Source organism: Anomaloglossus baeobatrachus, unplaced genomic scaffold (assembly GCF_048569485.1).
Source record: "Anomaloglossus baeobatrachus isolate aAnoBae1 unplaced genomic scaffold, aAnoBae1.hap1 Scaffold_130, whole genome shotgun sequence".
Lineage (NCBI taxonomy): Eukaryota > Metazoa > Chordata > Amphibia > Anura > Aromobatidae > Anomaloglossus > Anomaloglossus baeobatrachus.
The window spans coordinates 205,511-214,589 of NW_027441900.1; positions in this window are offsets into that span (position 1 = coordinate 205,511).

A 9,079-nucleotide genomic window follows, 5' to 3' on the forward strand; every position below is an offset into this window, starting at 1 on the left:
GGTGTGTGGTTTTTCATTTGGAAGCTGTTGCTGTGACCAGACAACATGCGGTCTAAGGAACTCTCAATTGAGGTGAAGCAGAACATCCTGAGGCTGAAAAAAAAGAAAAAATCCATCAGAGAGATAGCAGACATGCTTGGAGTAGCAAAATCAACAGTCGGGTACATTCTGAGAAAAAAGGAATTGACTGGTGAGCTTGGGAACTCAAAAAGGCCTGGGCGTCCACGGATGACAACAGTGGTGGATGATCGCCGCATACTTTCTTTGGTGAAGAAGAACCCGTTCACAACATCAACTGAAGTCCAGAACACTCTCAGTGAAGTAGGTGTATCTGTCTCTAAGTCAACAGTAAAGAGAAGACTCCATGAAAGTAAATACAAAGGGTTCACATCTAGATGCAAACCATTCATCAATTCCAAAAATAGACAGGTCAGAGTTAAATTTGCTGAAAAACACCTCATGAAGCCAGCTCAGTTCTGGAAAAGTATTCTATGGACAGATGAGACAAAGATCAACCTGTACCAGAATGATGGGAAGAAAAAAGTTTGGAGAAGAAAGGGAACGGCACATGATCCAAGGCACACCACATCCTCTGTAAAACATGGTGGAAGCAACGTGATGGCATGGGCATGCATGGCTTTCAATGGCACTGGGTCACTTGTGTTTATTGATGACATAACAGCAGACAAGAGTAGCCGGATGAATTCTGAAGTGTACCGTGATATACTTTCAGCCCAGATTCAGCCAAATGCCGCAAAGTTGATCGGACGGCGCTTCATAGTACAGATGGACAATGACCCCAAGCATACAGCCAAAGCTACCCAGGAGTTCATGAGTGCAAAAAAGTGGAACATTCTGCAATGGCCAAGTCAATCACCAGATCTTAACCCAATTGAGCATGCATTTCACTTGCTCAAATCCAGACTTAAGACGGAAAGACCCACAAACAAGCAAGACCTGAAGGCTGCGGCTGTAAAGGCCTGGCAAAGCATTAAGAAGGAGGAAACCCAGCGTATGGTGATGTCCATGGGTTCCAGACTTAAGGCAGTGATTGCCTCCAAAGGATTCGCAACAAAATATTGAAAATAAAAATATTTTGTTTGGGTTTGGTTTATTTGTCCAATTACTTTTGACCTCCTAAAATGTGGAGTGTTTGTAAAGAAATGTGTACAATTCCTACAATTTCTATCAGATATTTTTGATCAAACCTTAAAATTAAACGTTACAATCTGCACTTGAATTCTGTTGTAGAGGTTTCATTTCAAATCCAATGTGGTGGCATGCAGAGCCCAACTCGCCAAAATTGTGTCACTGTCCAAATATTTCTGCACCTAACTGTATACCTATGTATGGGCATTTTCTCTTTTGTGAAACATGTGTGTTTGTGATTATGTAACAGAGTGACATAACTAAAGGACAATGTCCTAATTAGACAGTATTAGCAAGATTTAAACTAAAATAATCTTTAAACTGATTCCTAACTTGAAGACCAGAAGAGACCAAATTGGTCCTTCCACTACCATTACCTACTAATGGGGCATTTAGAGGTGGCACATCAACAATCGTCATTGCATTCATGTAATCTGCAGTAATTATGTAATATTACTGTAGCTTTCATGACAGCCTTGACGGTGGTTGGTAGGAGCTGTATAGTGGTTTGATAAAAGCGCCATTTTGATGCTAAAATGCCAAAGGCACGTTCCACATAGCAACGTGCTCTGGCCAATGTGCTATTAAATTGGGCTTTTGATCTGTCCAGTCCACGTCTTGGATAAGGACGCATCAAATGCCTCGACAAGGCAAACCCCTGATCTGCAACCATGGCAAATGGTGCATTAGGGTCATTAGTACCAGGTAAAGGTCTAGGTGCAGGCAAATTTAGGTTGTCAGACATTAATCGTCTTGCTAAACGTGAGCTTCTGAATATTCTCGCATCAGAGGCACTGCCATAGGCACCAATATCTGCAAAAAGGAAACAGTAGTTAGGCTAGGAACGCACTTTGCGTCGTCCAAAACGCAGGTCAAAACGCCTATGGTGTAATTAATTGATTTGACCAAAGTTGCCTTTTTTAGAAATTTAGCGCTGAAAACACATGCGTATTTACCGCGTATTTGATGCGTTTTCATTGCTTTTTGCATGCTTTTCCACCTGCGTTTTGACATGCGTTTTGAACAACAAGACACTGCTAAATAAAGTTTAAACAGTCAAACACAATGAAAAAAGAGAAAAAAAAAGAACAAATATATATTTTTTATTTTAATAAAGAAAAAAGATATATTTCAAAAAATTATAGCGGTAATATAATATTTATTGCAAAAACAGCTATAAATTCTTATTTTTCTTAAATTTAATTGTCGGACTATGTGTGTGTAAAGGGACATATGAAATCATTATTTTGTTGTCCAAAAAGCATGCGTTTTGGAAGTCCAAAACGCATGTTTTCTGCACTGAAAAAGAAGGTAAAATGCAGAAATTTGAAGGAATCTTGGTTTTTGCCATTTCTTATTGACTTCAATGTTAGCAAAATGCACCCAAAGTGGCAAAAACAACTGACATGCTGCTTCTTTGAACGCATGTTTTTTGCCACAAAATATGCAAATTAAACGCAGCGTTTAGAAACGCAAAGTGCGGTCTGAAAATTACCATTTTCCATTGACTTTGCTGGAAAACCAAAACGCATGCCTTTTTGGCATGAAAAAGGTGCTTCTCAAAACGGACCTAAAACGCAGCTGAAACGCAGGTAAAAACGCAAAGTGCGTTCTTAGCCTTAGTGTCTACCAAAGCCAAAATATCTACAGAAAAAAACTTATGGAAATTAAAAAATCTTGAGCCAGAGTTAGGTGGTTTCTTCACTCTAATGTGCTTTCCGTCTATGGCGCCAATACAGTTCGGAAATGATGTAATCTGAAAAAACTCTTCTGAAATGCGCAGCCAATCCTGTGATGTAGGCTGCTTCATGACTTGATGTTTAAGGGTTTCCCATAGCACAGTGCAGGTATGCAGTATTATCATGCCAATGGTCGATCTTCCCAATAAAAATTCAAAATATAGACTGCTGATGGATTGGCCAGTTTGCAAGGTAACTAAAAATGAGAAGGACATGACATTACTATGTATATTTATGAAAGTGGTATATGGTTAACTTACTAATGTTTAATACATACATACATACAATGTGTGTCAAATTTATTATGTTTATTTTTGAAATCTGAAAGAAGTCGTTTTTTTCCATATTGGAAATTTACTTAAAATTTTGTTTAATAAACATGATATTTTGAGTGTTGAATCTGGTATCCTTTTTCTATTGCAAGTTTGAATGGGAAAATTAGGCAATGTGACCATGTTATTTGACTCCAAAGAGCAGTTATGGTATATTAAAAGGTAGTATCAATCATACATTGAGGTATGTGTTTACATCTGGGTTTTAGCAGCAGGTGTGAACATAGAAACACATTTCAAACCAACACATTAACATCTGTGTATACATTTTGACACCTACCGTAAAGTAACCAACAAGCGTTCCTCAGAGGAGATGCTGAGCCGCATACAGGTGTCTTGATGCTTCATTTGTTGATACACTAATCCAAGGATGTTGTCAAATGATGGGATGGTGATATGGCAGTATGCTTGGAATTTAGGTGGAAATTTACGCATTTCTCCATAAAGAATATTAAAATGGCCATGCGTCTTCCTTAGTTTGACAAGGAGGTGGATCCACATCCTCTTTTCAACAGGTGGTTCTTCTTCAATCATATGTCTCCTAACCCCAAATCGCCTAGATATCAACCACAGCAAATACATGGTTGCTTCATTGGAGAGAGACATTTTGCGGCGAAAATCAATGTTTTGAAGAGTTTTTAAACCTTATCCAACGATGTGGGACCTCAATTGACCAATTTAGAACACCAGGATCTCATGATGAAGGCTTAACAACGTTATTTGGTTACGAATGCGGATCTGTAAAAACGGACGTCACACGGATGAGATACGTACGTATTGTATGCTAATACGGACCCTCCACACGTACACTCGGAGAGCATATGCCATCATGCGGATGCCATACGTACCGGAGAAACACCCATAAAAAACGGAACACGGACCCGAAAAACGGACAATGTCACACGTACGCTTTTTATGCGGAAGTGTGTTTTAGGCCTAACACAGCAATTAATCTGCAGAAACTATATCACGCACCCTGATAATACGCTGCTTTTTATAGTGTTATTTTTAGTTCTTTTTGCTGCTCTTTTGGTGTTACGCATGCAATATCTTACATACCTCTTGTGTGACCGCTGTTTATAATCACTATCTTTACTCTGCTGTAAGTGCGAGTCCTTTTTTTGCCATTTTTGCAAAAAGTGCAACGTCCCTTTAAGACATTGAACTTTGAATTTATGGGCTACAAATTGTGATACAGGTCTATTAAGACACCCTGATAACATTCCCAGGGTATGATCAGCAGTTCATAGGGTTTTGGTTGTTCTGGTCCTCTCATTAGCTCCATTTTGCTGCTGTCTTTGATGTTTTCAGTACCTAACATCCCTCCTGATTGGGCATTGATTATAGTCATTACCTGCCTTACAATATTTACCTGCTTTCTCTGCCATAGAAAAAAATGTTAAGTGATTTAAGGGTTTTCCAGTGTAGCGTGCTGTACAGACACTCACATGGAAAACCAAGGGGGGAGAAGGGCCCTATATTATTATATTACCTACTCTGTGATACTGGGATCCCAATTCTAGATATTAAGTTACTGCAGTAAAGTAGAGTGGCTGCTGGTGTGCCACAGACGTGAGGTACCGGCAGTGCAGTCACTCTTGAGTGGCTTCTGGTGTGCCACAAAAGCGTGGTACCGACAGTGCAATCACTCAAGTGGCAACTCGTGGGCCCCAGACGTGGGGTATCACGTAGTAGCCACTATTTACCTTGCGCAGTGTCGAGTGGTGTGGTGCAAGGTAAGGTCCTACCCTTGAAAGCAACATAGATGCAGAGACATAGTTCTTTGTCGTGTGGTTGTTGTCATTCCGAGTTGTTGCAAGGATAAGAACTACACAGAGTAGATCCTCATCCAGTAAGGATGAGGATGTGGAGATATGGACTCCTGCAATTGATGTTGTACAACACATAAAAGGCGCAGAATCTATCAAAGGCTGTAGACCAAATTGGGAAAAGGTGAATGCAGGTATGAATGGAACACTGGATGAACAAATGTGGCGCCCCTGACCTGGTCAGGCACCACTGAGTACTGCACCCAAGTCGGGTCAGTACAATACACGTAATCCTGATGGCTGATAAGCGTGTGGACACACGGAACACTAGTAACTAGGAACACACACACAGCTAGAGGGGACCCCTGAGCAGACTCAGGGAGGGGGCGGGGCCCTCGCCTCCCAGCTAGTGGTGGGTGGCGTCACTGGGAACAAGGGAGTTGTGCAGAGGCAGCCAAAGGAGAAGGAAGTGGAGGAGTCGCGTCTGGAGGGCAGAGCAGTGAGCAGGGCCCTTACAGACACTGCACCGTTCGTGGCTGCTGGCGGGGGAGAAAGGGCTACCTGGTAGTGCCGCCCGAAAACTACCTGAGGCCGGAGTGCAGAGAGGTGGCCGAGTACGGGGACTGCCAGTAGACCCTGCCCGCACGGGGTTACAGGTCCCCAGAGCAGGGGCCCATTCAGTTGGCCTGCTAAACCTGCAGGTGGGGGGCACTCCATGCCCTTCACCAAACTAACACAGAGTCCGGAGCCACGTAGCAACGAGAGGGCCCATAAGTGGAAGAAGGCAGCAGCCAGAAACACTTGGTCCAGGCTACAGACAAAGGGCCAAAAAGGGGAGAACTGGCAGAAGCAGCTTCCCTGGGTGAGCCCCACACGACTTCAGGTCGGGGCCACCTCAAACAAAGAGGGCTAGGAAGGCGAGCTAGCAGCCACCCCGACGTCAGCCAAAGGGATACCCGGTTCCCCTCCTGGTTCATCACAGCATCGCCCCAGATACCTCACTCTTCTAACAACAAACAGTTAGTAAAACCCTGAAAGACATTACTGCTGTGTGTGTGGATTACTCTGCGACTTGCTGCACGATACACCTACACCGGGCCCTGGGGCCAGCCTCACTCTCGGGAGGCCACCACATCTGACTGCACCTACCATCAGCCCCAGGTGTCCCTTAAACTGCAGTGGCGGTCGTCCTGACCGCAATACCGAGAGTGGCGTCATGAATTTCCCATTGAAGTTAACCTACCTGTTATCCAGCACTGTGGCGTCCCCGAACAGGATCAGCGCTCCTGGGGCGTCACACAAACATGGCAGGATTTCCTGACTAACTGTAAAGGATGGCTAGAGGACCATAATAAGTTTGACCAGGCCATAATGTGGTATGAAGTAGTCCAAGAAATTACTAGGACTGAAAATAAGCAGAGGCGTATCTAGGGGGGATGCTGGTGGGGTATCTGCCCCGGGGGCGCAACAGTCAGTGGGATACTGTCGGGCTGCCTGATGCGGCTGTGTGAAAGTCTGCCCGGGGGCTGCGTTTACGGCCCCGTAGTGGGAGACGGCCATTCTCTAAGCGCAGCTGTCACACTGACAACCACACTCGTAGAAAGTGCAGCGCGCGGCTCCCAGTACTCAATTGTCCTTGTATCTGTCAGATGCGAGGACAATTGAAGCGGTGATCGCTAGTGCTGACTTACGGGTCAGAGCGACGGCTGTTATGTGATCAGGTCAGCTTATCACATTGCTGACCCGGAAGTCAGGGCCGCAGCGCGGAGGTGAAAGAGAACGCTGATAAGTGTTCCCGTGGAGCTGTGAAGACAAGAAAGAGGGTGGGGGAGGGAACTATCTGTGGACAGAATATGGTGGGAAGAGAGGATGGGGAGGGGGAAAAATCTTGGGACACAGTATAAAGAGAGAGAGTATGAGGGGTGATGCATGGGGAGAGAGAAGATGAGGGGTGATGCATGGGGAGAAAGATGAGGGGTGATGCATGGGGAGAGAGAAAATGAGGGGTGATATATGAGGAGAGAGAGTGTGAGGGGTGATGTATGGGGAGAGAGAGAGAGGGTGACGGGTGATGTATGGGGAGAGAGAGGATGAGGGGTGATGCATGGGGAGAGAGAGGATGTGGAGCAAACTGGAAAGAAGTTTGGAGGACACAGAATACACAGGGCACCGTATAAAGACTGGGCAGTATAAGGGGACATGGTGTCAAGGACAGTGTGAAGAGTGTGCTCAGTATGGAAAGAAGTGGGCAGTGTGGAGGGCATGTACCATAAGAGGGAGAGTGTGTGGGTCATTTTTTGTGCAGAGAACACAGTGAGGGGCCATTATTTATTCTGGGGCACAGCATAGGGCAGATGTTTTTAAGTAAAAGTATTATCATTCTGCTATATTTAGGGGCATCGTGTCGGGATGTGCTGCAGAAGATCGGAGAAGATGGAAATCTGCAGAAACGAGATGTGAATGTGAAAAGTAATCATGGCGTCAGGATAAGATAAAGAATAGAAAGAAACAACTCAGAGACAATCATCTATAACGTACCTGAATGTAAATGTTTATTTGTGATACTGACTATGTCTCATCATTAGGCCTCGGTCCCACTTGCGCATTGCTTCTAAAGCCCGCTTTACACGCTACAAGATATCTTACGATGTGTCAGTGGGGTCACGTCGTAGGTGACGCACATCCGGCATCGTAAAGTATGTTGTAGCGTGTGACAGCGATGTGCAATTGCGATTGAACGAAAAACCGTTCATCACATGCACGTCATTCATTCCTGACGAATTGAACGTCAAGTTGTTCATCGTACCCGGGGTAGTACACATCGCAGCGTGTGACACCCCGGGAACGATGAACTGCAGCTTACCTGCGTCCTGCAGCTCCCGGCTGGCAATGCGGAAGGAAGGAGGTGGGCGGTATGTTTACATCCCGCTCATCTCCGCCCTTCCGCTTCTATTGGCCGGCTGCCGTGTGACGTCGCTGTGACGCCGAACGTCCCTCCCACTCCAGGAAGTGGACGTTTGCCGCCCACATCGAGGTCGTATGGAAGGTAAGTATGTGTGACGGGGGTTAATCGTTTGTGCGGCACGTTCAACAAATTGAACGTGCCGCATACACGATGGGGGCGTTGCAAATCGCATACGATATCGTATGCGAAATTGCAATGTGTAAAGCAGGCTTTATGTGAGTGAAATTGGACCCCCACTGATCAACTGTTCTTGGTGCAGGTGGCCAGAAATTCTTATTTCTGAATCTGCTCCGTTCTCTGATAAGTGTCCGCGGCCGGGTACTCCACATCCACCTCATTGATTTTAATAGTAGACTGCTGCCACTATCAGAAGACAGAGCAGATCCAGAACTGAGCACTTCCGGCCATCACCAACACGGCACCTAGAACAGGCAAATGGCTGGGGAGCCAGGTGCCAGACCCCGACCAATCAGTCATTGGTGACCTATCCTAAGGAAAGGCCTTCAATGTTAAAGTAGTGGACTATCTCTTTAATAAAGTCTTGTGCCATGTGACAAGTTAAAGGTCACTATGTTTTATTTATGTTGTTAGGAGCATTAAAAGGGTTGTCCAAGTTTGTAATGAGTCTGCAGTCACTCCATGTGTTACTCTGTGACTGCAGCCTTCTAAGTTCTCATAGTGTGCACACTGACAGTTTCCCAGAGTCATAGAGTCCGCTGCTGCATTAACAGAGAACTGTCAGTTAACAACACGTTCTGCAAATCTCTGGGATTTTCCAACACTTTTGCCACTGGATTGTCCACCGGCTGTGACACCTCTGTGACATCCCCTTACTATTTTTGTGTGAAATGCCTACAGCTCTGCCTCAACTCCAGAGGTTCTGAGGCAAAATCATCACATATAAACAACAGAGAAAGACAGGCATGAAGAATATATATTTACATATGTACCACCCCTGTGTCAGCAGCCGGGCTGCTCGGATCCGGATCCGCGGTGGCTCGAGGGTTCTCCGGACCCGGGTGTCGTGCGGCCACTCGAGTAAAAGGGGGTGTATTTACAGGGGATGATGTGGAAAGTTTGTGATGCCACCCACGGTGTGTGGTAAGGGGGAATACCACCACTGCT